The sequence below is a fragment of the Passer domesticus genome, chromosome 2, assembly GCF_036417665.1.
Source record: "Passer domesticus isolate bPasDom1 chromosome 2, bPasDom1.hap1, whole genome shotgun sequence".
Taxonomy (NCBI): Eukaryota; Metazoa; Chordata; class Aves; order Passeriformes; family Passeridae; genus Passer; species Passer domesticus.
Window position 1 is genome coordinate 22,037,238 of NC_087475.1, and position 23,622 is coordinate 22,060,859.

At 35.0% G+C, this 23,622-nt stretch overlaps 2 long non-coding RNA genes across 2 annotated transcripts in view; both read left to right on the forward strand.

Annotated features, from left to right (window-relative positions):
- Positions 1 to 23,622, forward strand: part of LOC135295244 (uncharacterized) — a 51,921-nt gene that overhangs the window by 9,548 nt on the left and 18,751 nt on the right. The gene's annotated exons all lie outside the window — the stretch shown is intronic.
- Positions 8,508 to 10,416, forward strand: LOC135295240 (uncharacterized). Its single transcript, XR_010357274.1, has 3 exons — positions 8,508 to 8,562; positions 8,837 to 8,898; positions 9,719 to 10,416. It is a non-coding gene; the product is annotated as an uncharacterized LOC135295240 (long non-coding RNA).

Below are 23,622 nucleotides of genomic sequence, written 5' to 3' on the forward strand. Positions count from 1 at the left end.
TGATGGGCCCAACTCTTTCTTACACTTACATCCTTCTGTAAACAATACATCAACTGATTTTAATACTAGTCAAATAAAAAAATACTATTAAAAATAACCAAGATGCTCAAACCATTTCCTTTTTGGCATCAGTGATCAGAATTATTTATTACAAGATTGAGCATTATCCACTAAACCATTTTATAACAATGTTTTTGGCACCTATGACAGAAGTAGTCAGGCATTAAATGTGAAGCTTTCTCGCTGCAGTGTCTGGGGGTAACTAATCAATGTGGCAAAGTTCCTGGGTGCATAAGATATATGTCTCACCTTCCAGTGATTAGTTTGTCAAAGCCACAAGATCTATGAATATACTTATTTAATCTGTCAAAAGGATATAGTACAGCTTGAAAAGTCATCATCAAACCTGATGTAGCAGAAAATTTCAAACTATTGATTGGATTCAGGCATTCACTTTAATCTGAATATGTACTTTGGTTCATCAATAGGTCAAGTAGCTTATGAGAGCAACCCAATAATATTCAGATCTTGAGTCAGCAAGTTAATAATCCCTGAGTACTTCAGCTTATTTTTTTTCCTGGGATTCCTTTTAAAGAGAATGGAGGTTTTGTGTAAGTACAGAACAGCAGACTGAAGTTGTGTTCAGATACAGTATCTCTCCTCTGCAGTGATGTGGGAAAGGTTAGAACAAAAACAAGAGAAAACAAATTAAAATGAGATTTATCTAATTGTAAAGCTATCACTTCTCTCAAGAGTAGCTTAAATTTAAAAAAAATAATTAGTCTTGGATCCCCGAAAAACGAGCTATCTGAATAATACTGCAAATTTTTTTTTTCTGAAAGGACAAAAACTGCTGTGGCCAGTTTCATTTCTAAATACTGGGATAAAGTACCTACTGTGTTCACTTTAGAAAAAGTTGTATAATTCACCGCACATATCATGATCATACTACTAGATTTTCTGTTCTCCTTGATAATATTATTGATACATTTGTATTTTTATTATTTATTGTATTATTTATTTATTGTATTATTTATTATTTATTTATTGTATTATTTATTTAACCAAACAATATTTGTATTGTTTGGTTAAATAAAATCTTATAGTGTGCATGATTTATTTTTACTTTACTTTTGCATTATGCATTTGTATACTCTTTGTATATAATATGCTTTTGTATACTTTTACATATTTGAGCTTCCTGTACTACTGGAAGATGATGCTGCCCATGATGGAGGAGTTGGAACTAGATGACCTTTAAGCTTCCTTGCAACCCACACCTTTCTATTTTTTTATTAGCATTGATAACAGACTCCTAAAAATTGTATGCCATATATTTCCTTAGAATCAATCAAAAACCAACCCATTTCCTTTATTTCCCCACAAACAGTAAAATCCTTTAAATGTATTCTATCAGATTTCCAAAAACAACTGGAATACAGTCTTCAGGAAAGTTAAGAAAATCAGCATTTCTGAATCTTTACATACTTGATGGAGTCACTCAGCAGAAAAAAGTGATGATCGAAAGCATGAAAACTTCTACTTTTTGATTTTATTAAATAGAATGATAAATACAAGGAGTTATTTGGATAAGTTATGTGTACATATTACACTGTTTCTTACTACAGCCATAAGTTATTTTACTAGTTATGAAATATGAATGTTCAATAATTAATCCAATTTAACTCGAAAATGTGTATTAGGGGAAGAAAATCCTACACGTTTGTATAAAATATTATAAAATTACCCTTATAAGAAACAATTTTCACTTGTAGCAAAATTACTTATTTTTTATGCTGAATATAAAGGAAAAAGTACAAAACAGGACGTAATATACTAAATGTACAGATTATAAATCTCACTCAGGAACAAAAAATTGCCCAATTTAGGTTATATTTCTTATCTGTTGAAGGAATGCAGACATGCATCTTCATATATATATATATATATATCTCTTCACAAAAGAATGAGAACTTGGTGGGCTTGCCCTTACCTGAAAATTCAGGCACTGGGGAGATAAAGCTGTTTGGGCAACAGAAGGAAGAATTCATTTCAGACAGCTTTCAAAATCTAGAAATCTTCTGTCTCTGACACCCAGATCCATTACTGGTTTGCCCTGCTAGAGGCCATGCAAGGAGAGAATAATTTTCTGAGGATGGTTCTTCTCCCCTGTTGCAAGATGGGTTGACTCCAGTTGACCCCATTTGTGAAAATGGCTGGGTATCTTCCTATTAACTATTATGGGATCCTACTTATAGCATTACAAATTCCGTGTGAATAATGCACCCCTAGAGAAGATGAATCTTTCTTGAGAAAGATGAAGCTTCCTTATGGAAGCCACTCCCTCAAACTGAATTCCAGTCCAATTAACCAACAGCCTCGACTCTTTAAACAGTTTTCAGATTGCAAAGGTTTAAATTTTCCTGTCCTGATGTTGGAAAAAAATCAATAAATCTATATACCATGTGGTCAACTGCTGAAAGTATAAATCCCACATCCACTGAAAAAAATTTTCTTGAGTAATACAAGATGGTCAGCAAGGTCATATTATGTTAGGGTCAAAACCATGTAACATAAAATATACTTAGGCTGCTATGCTTCATTATCCATTAAGAGTTCATTTATGAAGTCTGTAACCATATATTTAAGTATTCCAAATACCGCTTTTACTGTTCTAGTCTCAAAATGAAATTATGCATATAAAATCAAATATTTTTTGAATTAAAGTATGTCATTCACATATCCATACATAGCCATATATATATTTACATATTTATACTCTTGCACAGTGTATATATACACACGTGCATATTTTCAGTGTGGTGTATTTACAGGTGCATATTTTATATATCTTTTTGTACATAAATGTCTTTGCTTTGAACTTACCCATGTAAATAAATGCTTTGTGCAGATCCTTGTTTAAAAGAATATATTAAAAGTATTTTTCTTCTTTGAAAGAATATGTTGATAGTATTTTCCTTATTCTGTTTAAATTTTAAGTAAAATATAGCTGCCTGTTCCTTGCAGTTTTCTGTAAAGATCTTATTCCTGAATTGCCCTTGCTTTTAATAACAATGTAACAACAATGCTAAAAAATTGCTAAAGAAGAAAGCAATACATAAAGTGAGGGAATTTTTTTTGTTGACTCTCATTTCACTGAAAAGAACTGAGGAGAAGTACCATCCTGTAAATACCAACCCTTGATTATCCCCATAACTCTTACTCTCAGGAGTAAGATCCCAAACTAAGACCAGACAGGCTGGGGCGTGTAAAAGGGGAGGGAAAGTGGGAGGCCAAGGATGGAGCCCATCTACATTGATGCAAAGAGGAGGAGTCATGTGCTATACCTTGTGCTTGTGACGCAGCTTCCAGGAAACTAGGATGTGGCAAAACACTGCAGAAGCTGCTGGAGGCATTTTGACACAGGCAGTCTGTGATTCAGCTGTCCTTTGCACAGTTGCTTCTGTGAACATCGGATCAGCCTCCTCCAGCCCCAGCCCATGCACAATTTTGAATGACAAAGTAAAGGATAATGCTGACACACATCCAAAGATCCTGCAGCCTGGTGACTCCCTCACAAAGGAGTCTGACAGTTATAATTTTGTGCCCTAGATGGAAACAGACCTGTTTATTTATTTACTTTGGGCAGTGAATCCCTGTAAAGCAGATGTAGGCTAACCACTTAAATAAACCACAGGCAGAGGTTAGCTGTTTAGAGTAACATCTGCACTAGCATATGTCAGAAGGGCTTAAAAAGAGAATTTATTTGAGCATTTCACTTAGAATAATGATGCCAGCAAAGGGACATTGTTAAATACAGAGAATATGGATTTCGGAGACCATCAGTTTGAGAGAACTATTGGAGTGAGAATCTAAACATATTTAGGTCAAGGTTGGATTATAAATTCAGAAACTTTGTCTTAATAGAGTATTTCCCTATTGATTCCTTGCCTTCTGACTCCTACTGAGTCTGCATCTGTTCCTTCTCTAAGTAGACAGAATGTGGAATAGATGCAAATATGATGCAGTTTGTTGATTAAATTCTTGGCTGTGTTTATCTGTTGGAAGCCTCACCATCAGGCAGTCAATTTAATCAAACAATAATCTTCATTCAGTGGTGATCTCTCATAAAAAAATGTACCATGATGCCTGCTGCATCCTGTATTTATTGAAGATGTATCTCTTAATGGGTTTTAATGCAATTGTGTAAAATTGATAACTGAGAGGATTACTTGAAATAACATGCAGTACCACACATAACTTTTTTGTCCTGTCCCAAGAAAATACTGCTCTTCTTCAGGAACAGTTGACATCCCTCTGGCATGGACCAGCTTATTATTCATTACATTTCTGACATTCCCCATGGCTATACAAAAGAATGAAAAAATCAGCTCCTTTGTCACTTCAGTGTTTTATTCTGAACACTGGGGTTTGATAGACAAACCAAATTAAATTTCCTGGTTTAGACTCCCTGTTACACATGTGATTAAAAGACGGAAAGGGAAGGAGACATTTCTGCTTTTTCTTTTCACTAACAGCTTCTCTAATTTTAGATAATATAGCATTTTAACCCTCATAAATAATATAAGCAGGCTAATGTAAAAAAACAGTGAAAAAATAGGTCTTTTATTCACATTAGAGGTAAAAAATCTGCTTTTCCTTTAAGACCTAAGTATGAGAAAGACTGTGAATTCTAAAACAGATTTTATTGTTATTTTGAAGGCTTCCATCCTCTGGAATATTCGTTACTTTCTCCCCAGAAGCCACTGCCCAGAGTGAAAGACTGACTGATTTGCACCTTCCTGAGACAGAACAGGCCAAAACCTGTTCTGCCAACTCTTTTCACCCTATCATGCAAGACATATGGTTCCTAAACCTTTCTCAAAAACCTCTCATAAATGAGACTTCACAATGTGCCCCAGATAATCTCTTCTACTATTTCATTGGTTTTTTTTTTTGAGTGGTTTTGTAATCCATTGCTTTTTGTCTTATCCACACTGATATAGACAAAAATTGCCAAATTGTTCAGCACATCTTGTACCTGAACACTGCTGTCACGTAACATGTTGGTCTTTTCATCTTTAATTTAAACATTCCCATTTTGTTCAATTTTTCCTGTAGTAATTTTTTGTAAACCTCTCTGGAGGCTCTCCAGTAGTTTCAGAAGGTTCTTGAAGGGCTGCCAAAAACCAGAGAAACACTCAGCTGAGATTTTGTCAGTGCAGAGCAGAGCAGAGGAGAAATATCATTTGTCCATATAATACCTGCACTTTTCAGGTGGGTGACATTGATGACTCATGTTCTTGTGATCCACTGTAACCTGTAGGTCTTTTTCTAAAGGACTGACATCAGTATAGTTCAATTTTTAGACCTGATTTTTTTCCCCAGTGTAACATGTCTGACTGCAAAGCAATATATTCTCTGTAGTGAATTAGACCTTTTACACACTGATTTCCAAGATGATGTTAAACTCTGTGTACATGTTCCTGGCAGTCCTGCCCGCCTTGGTATGATCTCCAGATTTAATAATTACATTCTGTATCAGCCAGATATGAATATATTTATTAGGTAGAGCTGGACCAGGACAAATCTTGAAGAAACCAGGTTTGTGTGCCCTTTGATGAAAACTTATCCTCTGAAAAAGTCTTTTCCTCTTTCACAAGGCTTCTTGTACTGTGATAGAATAAATCTGATGTGTTCAGCACTTCCTTTTCTTCCAGGCCCCCAGACAGCCACTACTAGGAATCTGGCATCACTAGGCTATTGATTAAACTACCTCAGGTAATTGATTATTTTAATAACATTTATAATACAACTTTCAAATAATTTAAACTGAGGATTTTTTACCTACATTAAAATATTTAATTGGAAAAAACACCAAAAAATATCTCTTTTTAAAAGTTGCTTTACACAAGGGGAAGTAAATGTAATTTCCCTTTTTCTAATGAACAAAAAAACCTCCAAAGTAGATATTCATAGAATCATAGAAAGGTTTAGGTTTTAAGGGACCTTAAAGATCATCTAGGTCTATGCAAGCTTAAAAGTTAGCAATTTTGAAAACCATTATTTAATTTAAAATTTTATTCATTAACCAGAATTGTTACAGGGCCATGGAAGTGTAAAATATATAAAAAATTGCTTAGATAAACTGCTGTTCTAGTTTCATAGGCAGCACTTAAATAGTGTTTTATCAGTGCGTGTAATAATAGAATCATAAAATAATTCAGGTTTCTTTGAATGTTATCTGGGCCAACATGCTACTCAAGAGATAACAAGCAAACCAGGTTGCTCAGAGCATTGTCAGGTCAAGTTTTGAATGTTTCTAAGGACAGAGATCCCACAACCTCTATGGAAATCTGTTGCAGAGTTTGACCACCCTCACTATAAGCACTTTTTTCTTATATTGAATCACAGTTCACTGTATTGTAGCTTGTGTTCATTGACTCCTGTAGTTTTGCTTGTGTACCTCCAGGAAGCATCCTGCTCTGTCCTTCCTGCAGCAGTCCACTGCATAATTGAAGACAGCAATTGGATTCCCCCTTGCCTCCTTGACATTTCTTCCAGCTTCGCCTTCTGCATCATGCAGCTCCTCTCTTTAGATAATTTCAGCCTGCTGTTTCAAAGGACTGGCTGCTTTACTCTTGGTCCCAGGGAAGTAAAAGAGTTAGCAAAGCTGTGCTTCTGTGGAATTACGGTCACAAATCAGGGAATTTTTTAGAGGAGATGCTTGAAAAAGCCGTTAATAAATATTCCAAGTCAGTTTTTTACTTTTTTTGTAACTCATAGCTTATACTGGCAATTGTGTGTGGCTTTGTAACTCATTGATAAAAGGGGCGTCTGAAAGCCTGGCTCCATGTGCCTGTTTTGTAGATTTGGAAAAAGCAGTCTCCAGTGTGCTGAGGGCTACATGTGTTCCTAGCCCAGTACAATGTGAACAAGGGATTGCTGGCCTAATAAGGTTGTGAGTTATTTTTGCTTGGGGTTGGGTGCTAGTTCCTTTTTTCTTTTATTTTGTTGGGGTTTTTTTGTTGTTGTTGTTTTGTTTTGTTTGGTTGGTTGTGGTTTTTTTTTTGTCGTTGTTGCATTTTTTTCTTTTTTTTTTTCCCTTAGGTGGTTTTGCTTCCTTTTCTTGTCATTTTTTTCCTTTTCAACAGAACTTTATTTCACACAAATGACAATTTCAGCAACTTATAGGACCATTGACACCTGTTTGAAAAGATCTCCAGATTACATTTGGATTTTCAGGTCTGTTGAGGCTTTTAGAAATGCATATTTAATTTTCCAAGGTTTCATGTGGCACCACTTAAGTCTATTAGTACTGATTAACAAGCAGAAGTACATGTTTCAGATCTAAACATTAATAAAAAGAGAAAATAATTTCTTATTTTCTTTCACAATTTAAAAAAATTCACTATCTCATTGGGGTTTTTTGGTGTTGACAGTATTGGCGAGAAAACCAGTTTCAGTACTCTACATCGAAAAAATATGTCGTATTTCTTCAACAAGGATCATTGTATATTAGTTAAATCTGCAGTTGTTGAAATAAAATGTGTTTAATGGCTGCTATTTGGCATTCTTGGCAAAGAATGAATTATCTGAAATACTACTCTAATACTGCCAGCTATCCCATTCACTTTTGCTGAAAGTTTCTTATTGTTAACTACAGTAGTGAAGCTATGACACGTATAATTTAGACGCTCATATCAGTGAGGTGGTCCACCCTTGGCCCCCATCCCTGCTCTGTGATCTCAGAAGCTCCTGATCATCCCTGACTGGACTAGCTGGGTGGGGAAGTTTCCCTTGACCATATGAGCTAAGCCCCGTTCATACCAGGAGCTCTTAGGTGGTAGAGGTGGGAACAACCAACTACCAGAAACATCATATGTGCCCAAACCAGATGGGAAATAAGCAATTTCCCCTTGTTGTCTTAGGAAATCATGTACCTGGCTCAAAGGCTGAGTGGGGCAGTACCTTTGTGCACCACAGCCTCGATGGAACAGTGCCGCTGTTACTGCTCTGTATGAAAATACCTCAGTAGTTATGGGGTGGGCTTACGGCCAGGGCGCAAACTTACCCATGACCAAACTCAGTTATCTTGGGACCCTATAGAGAACATTCCTAAGTGAGGCCCTCTGTGCTCTTCTGGACCACAGCAGGCTGCAGCAGCACATCTCAGAGTTCACAAACCCTCGGGCTCGCAGTATTCAAGGAACCATTCTGGAAGCCAAGGATCCCCCCTCACATACATCTCCACGCTCCTCAACGTGCAACCCTTGTCTGTTGGGAAATGCAGCGAGATACTATGTATTTTAGTAAACTTGAGGATAGATAGAATGTAGGAGAATAGAGATAGTGGTAAAGGTAATCTCACCCCTAAGGAGTTACAGCTGTGCTAATTATCAAGAATTAGGAACAGGCCTGCCCTTAAGAGGCCACAGCTGCATCCAATTAGGATGGGTATTGTAAAAGAGTAGGTTGGCTGGTCGATAAGGTTAGAGGCTGTGCTGAGAAAAAGAAGGAGTTAGTGCTGTGAGGAGCTGCCCATGAGAAATGACCAAGAAGGTATGAAACCTTTGTAATAAGATGGCAACAATATGTACCTTTATAGACAGTGAAATAGGGATACACATTATTTTTCTTGTGGGCATGTAAATTGGTTGTGATACAAATGTTACTATCCCAAATCTATAGTTAAGTCAATGTTATAACTTTAGTGAACTCTATTGAATCATTTTCCAAATGTTAAAGTACTCAGTGATTAATTGCTTATAAACTTTTTGCATTCTTGCCTTTACATCCGAATCTTTTACACCCTTCTCCTCTTTTGCATTCTCAGCTTCAGTGAAAATCTTGCCAAATAATTTATCTTTCATCTTCCTGTGTGCCTCAACCTGTGCAGTAAGTAACACAGTGAACTTTTCCACTCTGTAAAGCTTCACTTTCACAAATTCATATCAAACCTTCCTTTTGTCAATACTTTTGACAATGTGTCTTTAAGTGGCCAAACACTCATCTGCAACAACCATAACAATCAAAGCATTGCTCCAGCTTAGCAGTGGGACAAAATTAGTATGCCACAGGAAGCCTTTAGAAAGTTTTCTTATAAAATGTAAATTATTTAAATTTCATTGTTTAAAAGATATTGTATCGTTCTTCACAACAGAATTCAAGCACTCTACAAAATACATATTATTAAAAGCTATCATTTTGTGGAAACAGTTGATTAACAACGGTTACAACAATGTGACTTATTATCATTTATGAAAAAAAATTGTTTAGGTGTGTCTATGTATAAATGCAATCAAAACTTTCCATGCTTCATCACATTTATATTTATGGCTGTCTTGGCTTGAAAAGATGGGTGTCTGCTAAGGAAAGCAGGAGCCTCCCTTGAAACTGACAATTTAAACCCCCTCCCTCCAAATTATTATGATTTTGAAACTAAGAGGCTCTCAACTAAGAGGCAAAGATATGGGAATAGGAATACAGTTCTTTACTAAGAAAATTAAAAATACAAATGCAGTAGTACAAAAAAAAAAACCCAAAAAATCCCCAATGACAGAGTCAGAATACAACCTGACACGCTGTTGGTAGCAGTCTGTTCAAATGGTGCCTGCAACCCTCCTGCAGTGACAAGGTGAGGTTCTGTTTGAGCAGTGATCCTGTAGAAGGGTGGAGTTTTCCTCTGAAGGACCAGTGATGGTGTGGATGGGTCTAGTCTGCCTCTAGGAATCCAGTGGAGAAGGCACCTGCTCTTTGGGAATCCAGTGTGAAAAGGCTGTCTCTGTTGTTCCAAATCCCTGATTATATCCAGGTAGGAATACTTTGATAATCCCTCTGGGCAGAGCTTCTCACAATAAGATGATGTAATTTTATCAGTCGTACAGTAACACTCATTGGCCCATTAACAAAAGATATCTCCATGGAGGAAGGATTGGTGGTGGAAGAGATAAAGAAAACTACACAATTAACAGAAAATAGCTGTCCCACATATAACAGATGGCAAATACAATACACAGCCCAATTTCCAAATTAACCAATGGCCAAATTTTTCACAAGATGAAAATGGAAATACATTCCAATGACAATTCTGGGAGGAAAGACAGACCTTGAATTTGATATAGACAATGTAATGTCAATTAAAATTAATTTCTTCAAATAATACAAGTTTCTGGGGTAAAAAAAGATATTGTGAGGAAAAAAAAATCATAGTATTAAATAAGGGTCTATCATAACTGGAGGGTTTTAGTTTTGAATTTATTATTCTGAAAAAGAAAAACATAAAATAAATTTTAATATAAATTTCAAATAAGAAAACTTAAGGGAATGCAGTAAAAAATTTAATAAAATATCTGGAGCATATTGCAATAAAAGTAATGAATTCCACAGTTATTTTAATTGATAGTGATAGCTAGAACGCAAATAAAACATTTCAGGGTTGCAAGATTTCGTTTCCCTTCCCGAAATCTTGCGATTTCAATGGGGATCAATTGGGCAATCTTTGGACCAAGTCCCAGCGCTTGACAGCACCTCATGCCTTTTGATGGCTTTGAGTTTGGCGAAGATTTTTTTTTTTTTTCTACAATGCGTGCCATGGCTCTCATATCTTCCCCACCGTGATGTGTCTTCTTCCTCGACACTTTCCCCTGCTTTTCCAGCATCTGGGACTTTAGTTTTGGCATCTTTTGGTCTTTTGCACTGCACCTCTTGTAATCCTGGGCTACTTTCTTGTAGTCACTAAATTTGCAATTTTTTTTTTTTTCTTCAGCAACTTTGCTCTGGCTCTCATATCTTCCCCTCCAAGTTGTGTCTTCCTCCTCAACTTTCTGCTCTGCCTTTGCAGCATCTGTGAGCTTAGTTTTGGCATCTTTTCCTCCTTTGCTCTGCACCTCATTTCTTCCTGGGCCATTTTCTTGGAGTCACTAAATGTCCCAATTTTTTCGTGTTGAGGAATTTTTCAGCCGCATTTCATTTGATCATATCTCCTTCCCAGAGCAGTTGTAAGCCTTTCTATTCAGGGTCGCAAGATTTCGTTTCTTGCGATTTCAATGGGGATCAATTGGTCAATCTTTGGACCAAGTCCCAGCACTTGACAGCATCTCATGCCTTTGATGGCTTTGCATTTTTTAAAGAATTTTGTGGGTTTTTTTTCAGTGTCTGTTCCATGTCTCTCTTTTTCTCCCGACAGTTATCTGTCTCCCTTTTTGATTTTTTTCTTCTGGTTTTGCAGCCTCTGTGAGTTTAGATTTGGTGTTTTTTGGTCCTTTGCACTGCTCTTCATGTCGTCCTGTTGCATTTTCTGATAATCATTGAATTTTCCAATTTTGTTTTGTTTTTTTTTTCTTCTTTTGAATTTTCTGTTCTGTTATCTCCATGCCGGAGGTTTCCTATGTCCTCTTTTTCTGTTTCCCTCATTTCAATGGGGATCAGTTTTAGCAAGCTTTGTTCCATGTCTCTGCACTTGTTGGGATCCTCTGTGCTTTGATGGCTTTGTCTGTCTTTGGGAGAGGTTGTTTTTTGTTTTTTTTCAGTATCCGTGGCATTTCAGTTATATCTTCCGCTCAGTGTTCTGTCTTCTTCCTTGATTTTTTTCTCCTGGTTTTGCTGCATCTGTGAGATTACTTTTGGCATTTTTTGGCCCATTTGCACTGCACCTCTTTTCATTCTGGTCCATTTTCTTGTAGTCTCTATATTTCCCAATTTTCTTTTTTTTCTTTTTTTAAATTTTTCTCCAAAATATTTATATTAAGGCTGTATGTTTCCACCTAAATGAAACTTGCAGTCTAATTCTCCCATTATCAGAGAATATACTGCTTTGATGATCCACATGGATCATCAAATACAGCTTAGTCCAACTCTTAGAGGAGAACGGCCCATATGGAAATCAAATCTACAACCTTGGCATTAGTAGCACCATGTTCTAACCAACTGAGCTAATCTCATCTTTCTCTGTCTGTTTTCTGTCTTGTTTTCCTACTCATTGGTCGATTGAATGTAATGACATGGAAGCCAAGAAGATCAAATGTAGGTTTTCTTTGTGTTCTACAGCTAGAAGAAAGTTTTCCCGATATTCTTTCTAAGTCAGTTCAGAAGTTTTATAAACTGCTGGTGAAAACTTGTTCTTTTGATGAAACCTTAGAACTACCTTTGAGACATCATCAAAATCATGATGATCTTTTCAAAAACCTGTCCTTATAAAAAGTTTATATGGGCTTAAAATTGTATATTGCTTTCTAGAGATGGAATTAATTGCCTACATTGAGGTGATTATTAGGGCTAGCTGTTATCAAACTTGTTTCTTAAAAAGATTATGTCCTCACAATTTAATAAGGATATGCAAGTCCTTGAATGCATCCAGAGGAGAGCAACAAAACTGATGAGAGTGCTGGAAGACATGTCCTGAGACGTGTGGCAGGGGATTGGACTGGACACCTCCTGATGTCCGTCACAGCCTGAATTATCTTGTGATACATGTCTAACTACAGCAATATATACAAGAAAAGGGGCTACATTTTACTCAGCTTGCAGATTTATATACCTCATATTGGATGTACACCTTTGTAAAATTTCATAGTATAGGGCAAGTAATTTTCCTTCAGTGAAAAAAGACCAGAAATAAATATTTTGGCTCCCAGAGGGCATAGTCTTTTTTGCATTACTATTGCTATTCACTATACTTACTTACTAGTCATTCAAACTTTTGTAATAAAAAACATTTGTTGAAATGCTTTCTGGCAGCATTTATTATATTCACTAAGCTTCAACAAATAAAACTTCCTTAACATCACCTGCAAGAAAATCTAAAACAGAGTGACTTTCAGGCTGATTTGTAGATATTACAGCTATTTTGAAGACAACAGATTTGTTTGCATTATGTAATTTCCTACCCAGCACAGTGTGTGATTTCATTACAAATATATTCATTGGGCTTTGTTGAAAATATAGCCAGCCTAAGTCCAAATTAGATCCAAATGAGATCTCTTGAGTTTAGTGAGAATTGGAATTAGGCCCCTAGCTAAAAGGAAAATGTATAACAATATCCTGACTATAATATTCACCCTAGAAAGTGCTAAGAATTTAGGTTTATTATGCCTCACTGTGCTATAGCAGAGAATATATCAGCAATGAAAGCAAAACTGGAACAGAGACTAAAAAGCTACTGAGAAGAGAAAACATATGTCCTAACAAACCATTCACTGCAATATTAACTGCTAGGTAAGAATGCTAAAATGACAAAGTCCTTGAAGTGCATTTCCAAGAACTTCAAGAATTAATGGGTACAGCTAAACCATAGTTCTGCTCTGCAGATCAATGTTAATTTTTTTTTTTGTCGTTGAAGAGATTTGTACTTTTATGGGCTGTTGCCCTAAAATTTCTGTCTTTCACTACACAGCCTCAATAAATACATTGCATGACTGAAAATCAAATGCAGAAAATCTTACAACTCCCCAAGTCAGTTATAGTAAATTATTATGAGTATCTACACTACAGTCATTAATTAAGAGGCTTTTGGCATCAAGAAGCTTTTGCACTGCCAAACAAACAAACCATAAAGAACTGAAGTTTTTAGATGTGCAAGTGTCTTGCATTCATTATAGTTAATTAGATGTATAAATTAATACAGGACCATTGGACTGGTAATATGATTTCTTGGAAGCCATCAGAAAGCACACTAATAGTTCTACTTTACAATGTTTACATTAAATACTCACCAAACAACAAACCACAAACAAGAAACCCTCTCCAAAACTGGAATATAGTAATGTATTTTGACTGCAGCAACTCAGAAAGGATGACTTCTATTGAAAAAAGAGTACAATAAAAGGAAAAACTGAATGATTTTGATGATTACATGGCTGGATAACCTCTCCTATTAGGACAGGCCAAGAAAGTTGGAATTGTTTAACCTGGAGAAAATAAGATTCTAGGGAGAAAATAAGATTCCAGTACTTAAAAGAAGTCTGAAAGAGATCTGAAGTGGGACTTTTTACAATGGCATGTACTGATAGGACATAGCATATGGCTTTAAACTGAAATAGAGCAAGTTTTGATTGCACATTAAGAAGAAATTACTTCCTGAGGGTGATGAGACCCTCAGGATCAGGTTGTCCAGAGAAGTTGTGGATACCCTATTCCTGGGAATGTTCAAAGCCAACTTGGATGGGGTTTTGAGCAACCTGGTCTAGTAGAATGTGTCCCAGTCCATGGCAGGGGGTTTGGAAAACGATGACCTTTACAGTTCCTTCCAATACAAACCATTTATGAGCAGACAAACATACAAGCTGAAAATCAGCAACACAAAATGAAAAATGGCAAGCAGAATTTTCTTTCTTGTTGGGGTTGATTGAAAGAAAAACTAAACTGTTGCAGTAGTTGATCAATAGAGGACTATGTATTCCCATGACAATACAAGTCAAAAAAGGCAGTGCTGAAGAGCTGATGAGACATCCAGTAACAAAAGGGAAGCATACACATTACTGACAAGACATGAGAAACACCATACATACAATTCAATTCATAATTAAGAAAACAAATGGTTGGGAATGTGAGAATACAAAAGGAAGGATTACTTGAATAACAAGGGGGTGAAAACTAATTTAGAACATGGAATTAAAAGTATATTGTTTCTTCAGCCTACAAATACAAAAGCCAGAAGGGAATGTGAGTAATGTTTGTAATTTCCTAATGACTGAAGGATTAGAGAAGGGAAAAAAAAACAGATTAAAACAACTTAAGATATAAGGAAGTCTGGGTCAAAAGTTAGTACATACAACATATTAATATGGATATGAATAATTGAAAACCAGTTATTTGAATAAACTTCCTGCCTCAAAGAGGTTGTCATAATGTTTTCATATGGAGCAGGTTTAGCTCCTTATCAGGTCATGAAAAGGACAGGACATGGAAAGAAAAAGAAAAAAAAATACAATGCAAGTATCTGAAAAATTAACCTTCTTGCACAAGTAGGTTGAGATCCTTTTCAGTTCCAGAAATTAGTATAATGTTAGTGCTTTGATACATAGTAAGAATTCCATGGACTCAAGCAGTTTAGCTTCTCTGAAAATTTTACTCCAAATTTAAAAAGAAAAACAAAATAGAGAGTGAAGAAATTTGCCCTTTAGTTCATGTCCTAAAGTATAGCAGATGGAAAACAAAGGAAAAAAAAAGACACAAAAAAATAGACTTCAAGGTGAGTTTTCATTGTTACATCTGGAGTACTAGTGAGAATGAAAATGGCAGAATATAGAAGTTGGAAAACTCCCATAATTTTCCTACCTGTTTTTCAATCCTCAACTTTAAATTGCTTCCTTTGCTGCTTTAGGGTCCAGACTCCTATTCTGTATTCAGTTTTAAAATCCACATTGATTTCAAGTCATAGTTCTTAGATTTTTTTTTCTAGAAGTGATCAAGGATAAGTACAGTATCTCTTTCTCTTGACAGTTAAATCCATACAAACTGGGAATCAATTAAATGAAATATTATTATCAAATGCTCATTTATTATCAATTTCCTTTCTATTATTTATTTCCTTTCTATTTAAGTCATGGAGACTTTAATACTTGTTTTGATGAGACAGAAATTATTTCAAGAAAGATTTAATTTTAAAATCTTATCTGTGAGCCACAGAAATGTAAAAACAACTTCTAGGTTCAATATGAACCTGTCATAACTGAGTTCAAAATTCTAATCAGTAATAAGCAACGAGTCACTGGTTTCTGCAATTGAAGGAAACTCATGAGAACTCATCAGTTTTCCTGATTTTGATTTTGAAGCCAACTCTGTTACTCCATTTCAAAACCAGAGCAGCAGAACAGCTGCTCAGTTATATGAACTGCTTCAAAATTCAATTGGCACAAGAAATCTGAAATGTGTGTTTCTGAAATAGTCTTCTCAAATTAAATTCTAATAATATAAATGGGAAAATAAGTACATTGTTTTTTCTATGGTGACTCAGTAATGTTATGGAAAAAAGAGATTTTGAATGTGTTAAAATTTTATTGAATACCTTTTCAGCAGGTTTGTGATATGACACATATATAACTTACATGCTCACCACTAAGTTGCAACTACAGTGTAACCTGCATAGATATTATAACAAAGAGATTCTAATATTACGGGACCAGATTTATGACTGCCTTAGGCATTTTTAAAATTTATTTTAATATAAATGTAGTTGACAAACTGTTGTTGTTGACAAAAAAACCCCTAGACTCCAACTGTCTATACATTGGCTTACTAGCCAAAAATACCATGATCCACTTCTCAGCTGAACGAAGGTCCTGAAAGAATCAAATAAAAGTTAGTTATGCAAGAGATTAAATTTAGCTGGAAGTCACAGAAAAACAACTTCAACCAGTTTTCTTAATTCCTGAAGGCTGGTGTTAATAATGTAAAATGGACTACATTTTCTCAACATGGAGTACTTTGTAAATTTTAGATCATTAATTTTGCAATCTAATTAATTAAAAGTGTCATATATATATTTATATTGACATACATACCAACTAGCTTTAGCTTAGTATCTGGGACTATATATATATATTTTTAAAACCTAATTTCTGACAGTTATCACACCAGTATATTTTTGATACTATTTTGACTAATTGCTCTTCCTCATTGTTATGTCTATGTGTCTAAGGTATTTTTCCTTTCGCTTCTTGTCACATCTGTTTGATTTCTGTTGTCTCTGCTACAGTAGAAATGATCTAGACAATGAAGTGCAGACCAAATATATTCCTGACCTTGAATAATGCTGTGAAGTACATAAAAGCTTTTTTTGTAGTATACTATCAGGGATCTTAACACTGTATGAAGTGGGAAAAATGATCATAATTTCTATGAAAAAAAAAAAAAAATCCAAGGGTTAAAGCACCAAACAAGATGAAAATGCTACTATTTGACTAATTTGCAGATGCATATCAATCACAACTCTTTGACAAATCATTTTATGGGGTTTTTTTGCAGGAGTATATAGCAGTGGTTTTTAATTATTCAGTAATCCTTTTGATGATTCTAAAAAAGTTCACTTCCATTTTTGGCATAAATCTGTAATGACATCTACAGATCAAAATGCAAGGTAAATATCTTTGCATTTGGTACTCACACCATGAGAAATCTAAATTTGAGGTAATTCATCCTATCTTTTCCTTTATGAACATCTACTATGCACTGTATTTTCAAAACTATGAAGACTAAATTACATATATTTATTTTTTTTTAAAATTTGCTCTATATTATGTTTTTTGACATATTTTCATTCTCCTTTTCTAAATTTCTCTATTTCAGATAAACCAGGGGCAGGTGTGGATTTGTCACAGGCTTAGGTAATTAGTAAAATGTTTTAAAGTAGCTAGATACAGAGCACTTTCATTGATATTTTTGTATATATTAATTATGAAACATATCAACATAATAAAGAACATCAAGGATGTATTATTGAAAAACATTGCCTCTAAGAGAAAAATTCAGTACAATTTTCATGTATATATTGCACAGCATACTGTGCATATAGTCCTTTTGTACACAGTGCAATTTTTTCAAATCAAACATAAATCCTGATCCACACAGAAAACCCCCTTGAAGTGTTCTGTCAGGTATTGCAAAAAGTGACTTGCCATATTAACTGCTGCACAGTTTAGAATTTTTTCACTATTTAAGTGAAAAAATTGCAGAGAAAATATGGAAGTAAAGGATATTCAGTCATTCACCAACCTCCACAAAACCTTGAACTTCTCCTTCTCGTTCCCTTATGCAATCTGTAGCAACAGCTGTCTTCCTGAGTGATGGATAGCTTTTATACTGTCCTTTGTTTCAACCTGAAAGAAATTATTTTGTCACAAGCCAATATATATATATTTTGGAGAAAAGTTATATAATTCAAATTCTGTCCAGATTTCATACTCAGGAATGTACAACAAGGATTCAAAGTGTATCCTAAATAACCTACCAGCAAGGACAAAATCATTCTTACTTTGCCTTATTAATTCTAAAGAGGAAAATGGAGAGAAATATGAAGATGTTATAGGTTTAGTTGCGCAGTTTTTAACCCGTTCATTTTTTTTTCCAGACTGATTGAGTGATTGCCCTTGCATCACTTTGGTACTGAATTGTCTCAGCTTGCTTTTGTTTTTTGCCTCTCTGAAACATTCACTAGGGCAAAAGCAGACCAGTTCTGAGATTTGCAGAAGTTGTTGTCAATTCACCTACTCAGCTGAGAAGAAAACCTTATGTAACAACAGCAAAATTCCATGCAAACCTAACAGTCTCAAAAAATGTGGATGGGTATAGTATCACTTTTGTTAAAGGGTGGTAATTTCTAGTTCCATAAAGTGCACTCAGTTCTTCATTTTACCTTCATTTCTGATTTCAATTTTTCACAAAGCACTTCATCAGCTCTACTGCACAATTCAACAGAGATAAATAGGAGTGGGAATTGGTCTTTTCAGTTTTTTTTTAGGAAAATGTCTCAAAATTTATTTGGGACATACGAGATTGATAACCTGTGAGGTTATCAATCCCTTTTCTTCCTTTTTCTTATATGAGAGGAATACTGTCCTTTGGAAGAGGAACAGCTGACCACACACGATAAAATTGTTTTCTTCCTTCCAGTATTGACCGATTCATGCCTACCTTTCAGTGATGCTCCATGTCACTGCTTGATCAGTCCATGCTTTTATAAGCAAAAGTTTCCCACTTTCATTACATGCCATACAACAGCAGGAATACCATAAGTCCAGCCTTTCCTTCACTCTCTCCCGCTACCCCACTATCTTCAGTTTCAGCAACAGTAGCAAAGCTGAGTTCTTCCCTGACAGATTTAATGAGAAAATTTCTTTTGGTATCCACTCAGCCTGTTTTAGACTTCCATTCTATGATTTCAAACCGGAAGTGATTATGTTCACTTTGAATCTAAAAGCACTCTAGATCAGTAACTCAGAAATTAACTTCTGTATTGGATTAATCTTATCTGAAGACACTTTGAGAGTGACTTAACAGAGACATACTGGGATAGCTCCCAGTTACTATAGAAAAACCATAGGGAGGAAAAGATTAAAAAGAAGGTGAGAGACAGATGCAGAGTGAAAGAAGAATTTACATTACTCAGTCTTATTCTCTATGTAAGAATATATTTGATGGTCCCTTGTCCATCAAGATACTCAAAAACAAATTCACCTGTCCAGCTTAATATACCCAATATTTTCCTTGTATATTTCAAAAGAATAACCTGACTCAGTATATAATTCTGCTATTCTAATGGGGTAAAATATGGTTTTGTACTTCATGTGAAAAACATGTAATCCTTAAAAAACAAAAAGCAAAGACTGAAAATATTTCAGGAAATTAAAAGTTTTTACTCTGGTTGATTCGTTAGCCTTTAGGTGTTCCAGGCAATTTTGCTGGCTTGCTTTTCTTTGTTTGTGTGTTTTCACTTACAGAACTGTTCAAGGCTAATCCAAGATCAAATTTTTAGAAGACTATGCAATAAGCATTTATGACAACAAATTAATATGAGTTTTCAGTGTAATAAATATTATTTTGGTTGAATTTCATGGGAAATTATGGAAAGTAAAGTATTGGTCACAGCTGGAAAGACTTTTGTATTGGCTTCAGATGCACGTAGACATGTAGAAAGACTACTAAAGTACACCAGCAGTCACGTTTTCCAATCTGGATGTATTTAAATATGTCATATATCCTTATGCTACAGTTTGTACAAATAAACTGCAAGATTTGCTAACACAATGGAGAGATACATTTAAGAGCCCTTAGTGACACAAAATACTAATGTACGTATGTACAGATATAAAATAAGTACTTGAAAATGCAAGTGTCATTTGAAAGTGGGTAAGCTTTAAATGCCTGCTTTGCATGGGGCCATAAATTAAGAGGCTACTTTTAGTCTGTCTTCATTACAGAGATGGAGATCCTTTCATTGTAGCTGTTCTGAATTGTTTTTGAGAGGGATTTCCTTCTAGCATTGAACAAGGGAGGAATAAAAAGACTGGCTCTTTATTAAGGAGTGGAAATCAGGTGCTTAAAATTAGATTCTGTGAAAAACCTAAATGGCTGTGCATGTCAGAAATACCTTTTTGGTACCTGCACATTAGCCTTTCAGCCTTTTAAAAGGTTATTATTAAAATAGCGCTCAAACACCACTGAATATCTGAATCAATAAATAAAATTATTCAAATGCCTTATTTTAAGATAGTTGCATTTGTTTACTTTTTTCAGTATAGCTTTTTTCCTGTCATTACTAGAGTATTTGGAGTCTTTCTTCTAATCTAATCTCCTCACAGCTCTCAAAAAAAGGAATTTTTCTTTTTCAGAATATCTAATTGTCAGTCTCCCTTCTTATACAGAGAATGGCCCTTTGATAGAACAGCATTTAAAGAAAAGAAATAGGTCTTTTAGATAAATCTATTTTGTTTTAGGCACTGTAAACCAGTCTGGACTATGTCACATAATGTTTTCTTTCAAACACACTTATTGGTGGTCAGTAATTAAGAAAAAACAATGCCTGCTTTGTATGAGACTTAGTTGCTGCAGTGTCTGCTTTACAAAGTTTCAAGTTTTTTCAAGTCATATGAAGAAACAAGGATCGTTAGCTGCATACATGTGGTCAAGTACAGGTTTATCAAGCCATCCATAGCTATGTCAAGATAAGTCTTGGAAATGTCCAATATGGGGAGTCCAGATCTGCTCTAAAATCTGATCCAGTGTTCACTACTCTCCTACTGAACATCTATTTATTCCTAGCCTGAGGAACATACCTGGCCATTACACTTTTTTTTACTGTTTCCCACAAACAAAATGAGTTTTCTTTATGCCTTCATAACCCCAAGTAATCTCAGTCATACTCCTTCTTATGCTTTAGAATTCCTAACTAGTCCAGCTCCCTGCAACATTTCTATTAGGTTGTGTGTCTCATGCTCCTCACAATCACGGAAACCCTGTAGTGGATCCTTTCCATTGTCTCAGAGCTCATCTTGGGAAACTCAATCTCACTTTTGTCTTTTAGCAGAAAAGAAATATTTGTAGTAAAATTATCCTTTTATTTATTGGTAGTGTTTTGGAACTTCTTTCTAGCAACTCATGTTTTTCAGACTGTAAATTTGATTGGTTGGTTGTGGGCATTTTTTACTTTACAAGTCCAGACAGCTGAAAGAATGACTAACTCATAGCTACATCCATCAGGCATATTCGTTGCTTTATATTGATTTTCAGCTGCACTATTCAGCTTTGTTTTCATCTATTCAACCTGTGTGACAGGTCACAAGCTCAGAGAAAAAAAACACTTTTGAATTCTTCAGGAAATAAACTTTGTGAAATCATATAAGATCAATAACTACTGTAAGATCTGACATGGCTAACAAATCACAGAATTACAGACTAGGTGAAGCTGCAAGTCCTCTCTGCATGTCACACAGGCCAAGCCCTCTACTCAAACAAAATTCAGCCTCAGGGCTATGTCTGGTTGAGTTTTGAATATCTCCATGATCAGAGACTTCAAAACTTCATTGGACACAGCATTCCAGAGTTTGGATACCCTGCCAAATGTTACTGCATTTCTGTAAAAAATAATTTCTGGCACTTTTTTGAAAAAACAGGGTGTGCAGTTCAAGACAAATATTGTATCATATGTAGGGTGAGATAGTTTGTTACAGAACCAGTTTAATTTCATCCTTTTCTTAGTCATCCATCTCCTGGAGACAGACCTGCACTTAGGTTACATACACTAGACTGTAACATGATACTCAAATTACTTTTTTTCACCTGAATGTGTGAATTTATAGCAAATAAAGACTTTTTAGGTTACATACACTAGACTGTAACATGATACTCAAATTACTTTTTTTAACCTGAATGTGTGAATTTATAGCAAATAAAGACTTTGAGGAATTAAGACAGGTGCTGCCGGAAACAGAAATTGGGATATAATTGGGATATAATTGCCAAGAGCAGGGAATGATTTGCCTATAATGGACTGTAGCCCTTTACTTTCTCCCCAGACATAACAATTTCATAACACAAATGCTAATAAAAAAAGCATGAAAATAAATCATCTCACCTCCTCAGTCTAAAGTAATCTTACATACCATTTCAATATCTGAAATATTAGTTCCTCATTTTTTGGGGATACCTAAATACAGATACAAACTGTGGTAAAGAAGACCCAAGTTAGCTAGCAAAGTAAAGCTGCTAAATGCTGAATTGAAAGAAATTGTATCTAGAAAGCTATTGTATCTAGATATCCAGAGGGAGGAAGAGAAAAACAGAAAAAAATTAGTAATAATAATCTATTAGAATCTAATATTACATAGGAATCTACCTGCTTCAGAGGTATAGAATTTGCACTTAGAGATGAAAAATGTGCATGTATAATTTTTATAGAAAAAACAGAAAACAAAAAAACCCTCTGTATCTTGCATGTATATATATATAGTACTATAAATATATAAATATATAAAATTGCATATATGTAGATTTATAAACTTATTTTTATGTCAATAAAACCTAGTATCCTACATAAGAATAATTTCTTAATTATTTGGAAACAATTCTGATACTCTTTCCATTTCTGTATTCTTTATTCATATCAGCAGTCTCTTTGACATTACAGGAATTGCTTTAAAAGACAAGTTAAAAGTCAAGACCAGTTAAAAGACAGGACCATGGTCTTACAGTTTATTCTGTCTAAGGGATTTATTATTTGGATTTAATTATACATCAGTTTATCAACTGTTAGGTCTGGAACTGAAGTAAATATAAATCTCTCAACTGACTTTAGGAAGCTGGCTGCTTTCATCCTTGACTGGAGAAAACAGAGCAAAGAAAATCATGCAAATTTGTGATTCTCTAAAATGCTTGAGCACCTTCTAAATAAAATTTGAAGATAAGCAAGTACACTTTCAAAGTACAACAGCATAAAGTGAGGGTGCTGTAGGACTCGGTGATGTTGAAATGATGCATCCAGTTCAGCCCTTGGCTTGTTGCTTTTCCTCATGCCCTGTGCTTTAGTGCAACATCCTGGCTGATTGAGTTTCCTTTCAGAATTAAACAGCAAAGGACAGAATATTTTTATTATTGCAAATGACTGGCACAATTTATTTTATATTAATTGCAGCAAGAAAGGACACTGCATTTGATGTGAAAGCATAAACAAGTTGGGTTCAAATCATACTTCATAAAATTGTTTAAAGATCATGTTTTACTCTGCTAATTCTATTACCTATGGTTGATCAGTTTACAGTGGCCTTGACACTGTTAGAACACAGTAAGAGTTGTTTTGAATTATACTCTCTGTGAAAAGATGAAGGCACAGCCAAAGATTGACATGAAACAAGGAGAGCAGACACTCTTTTTGCCTATTATCCTGGCAACAAGGAAAATGTGAGAATACTTTCTTTTAAACTGTCTGAGTGATTGTCTTAATGTGAGGCAAACTGCCTCCCGCGAGATGAAATACTAAAACATTACTATATTATTGGGCTGCAGCTTCCTGGAGAATTCTGCGTTAAAATATTTGTCTCGGACAGCTTAAATTCTATTTAGATATGCTGCAAGTGACAGTGACATACTGGAAAGGAAATCAATGGGTACGTTGTGTTTAAGATTCAGTTG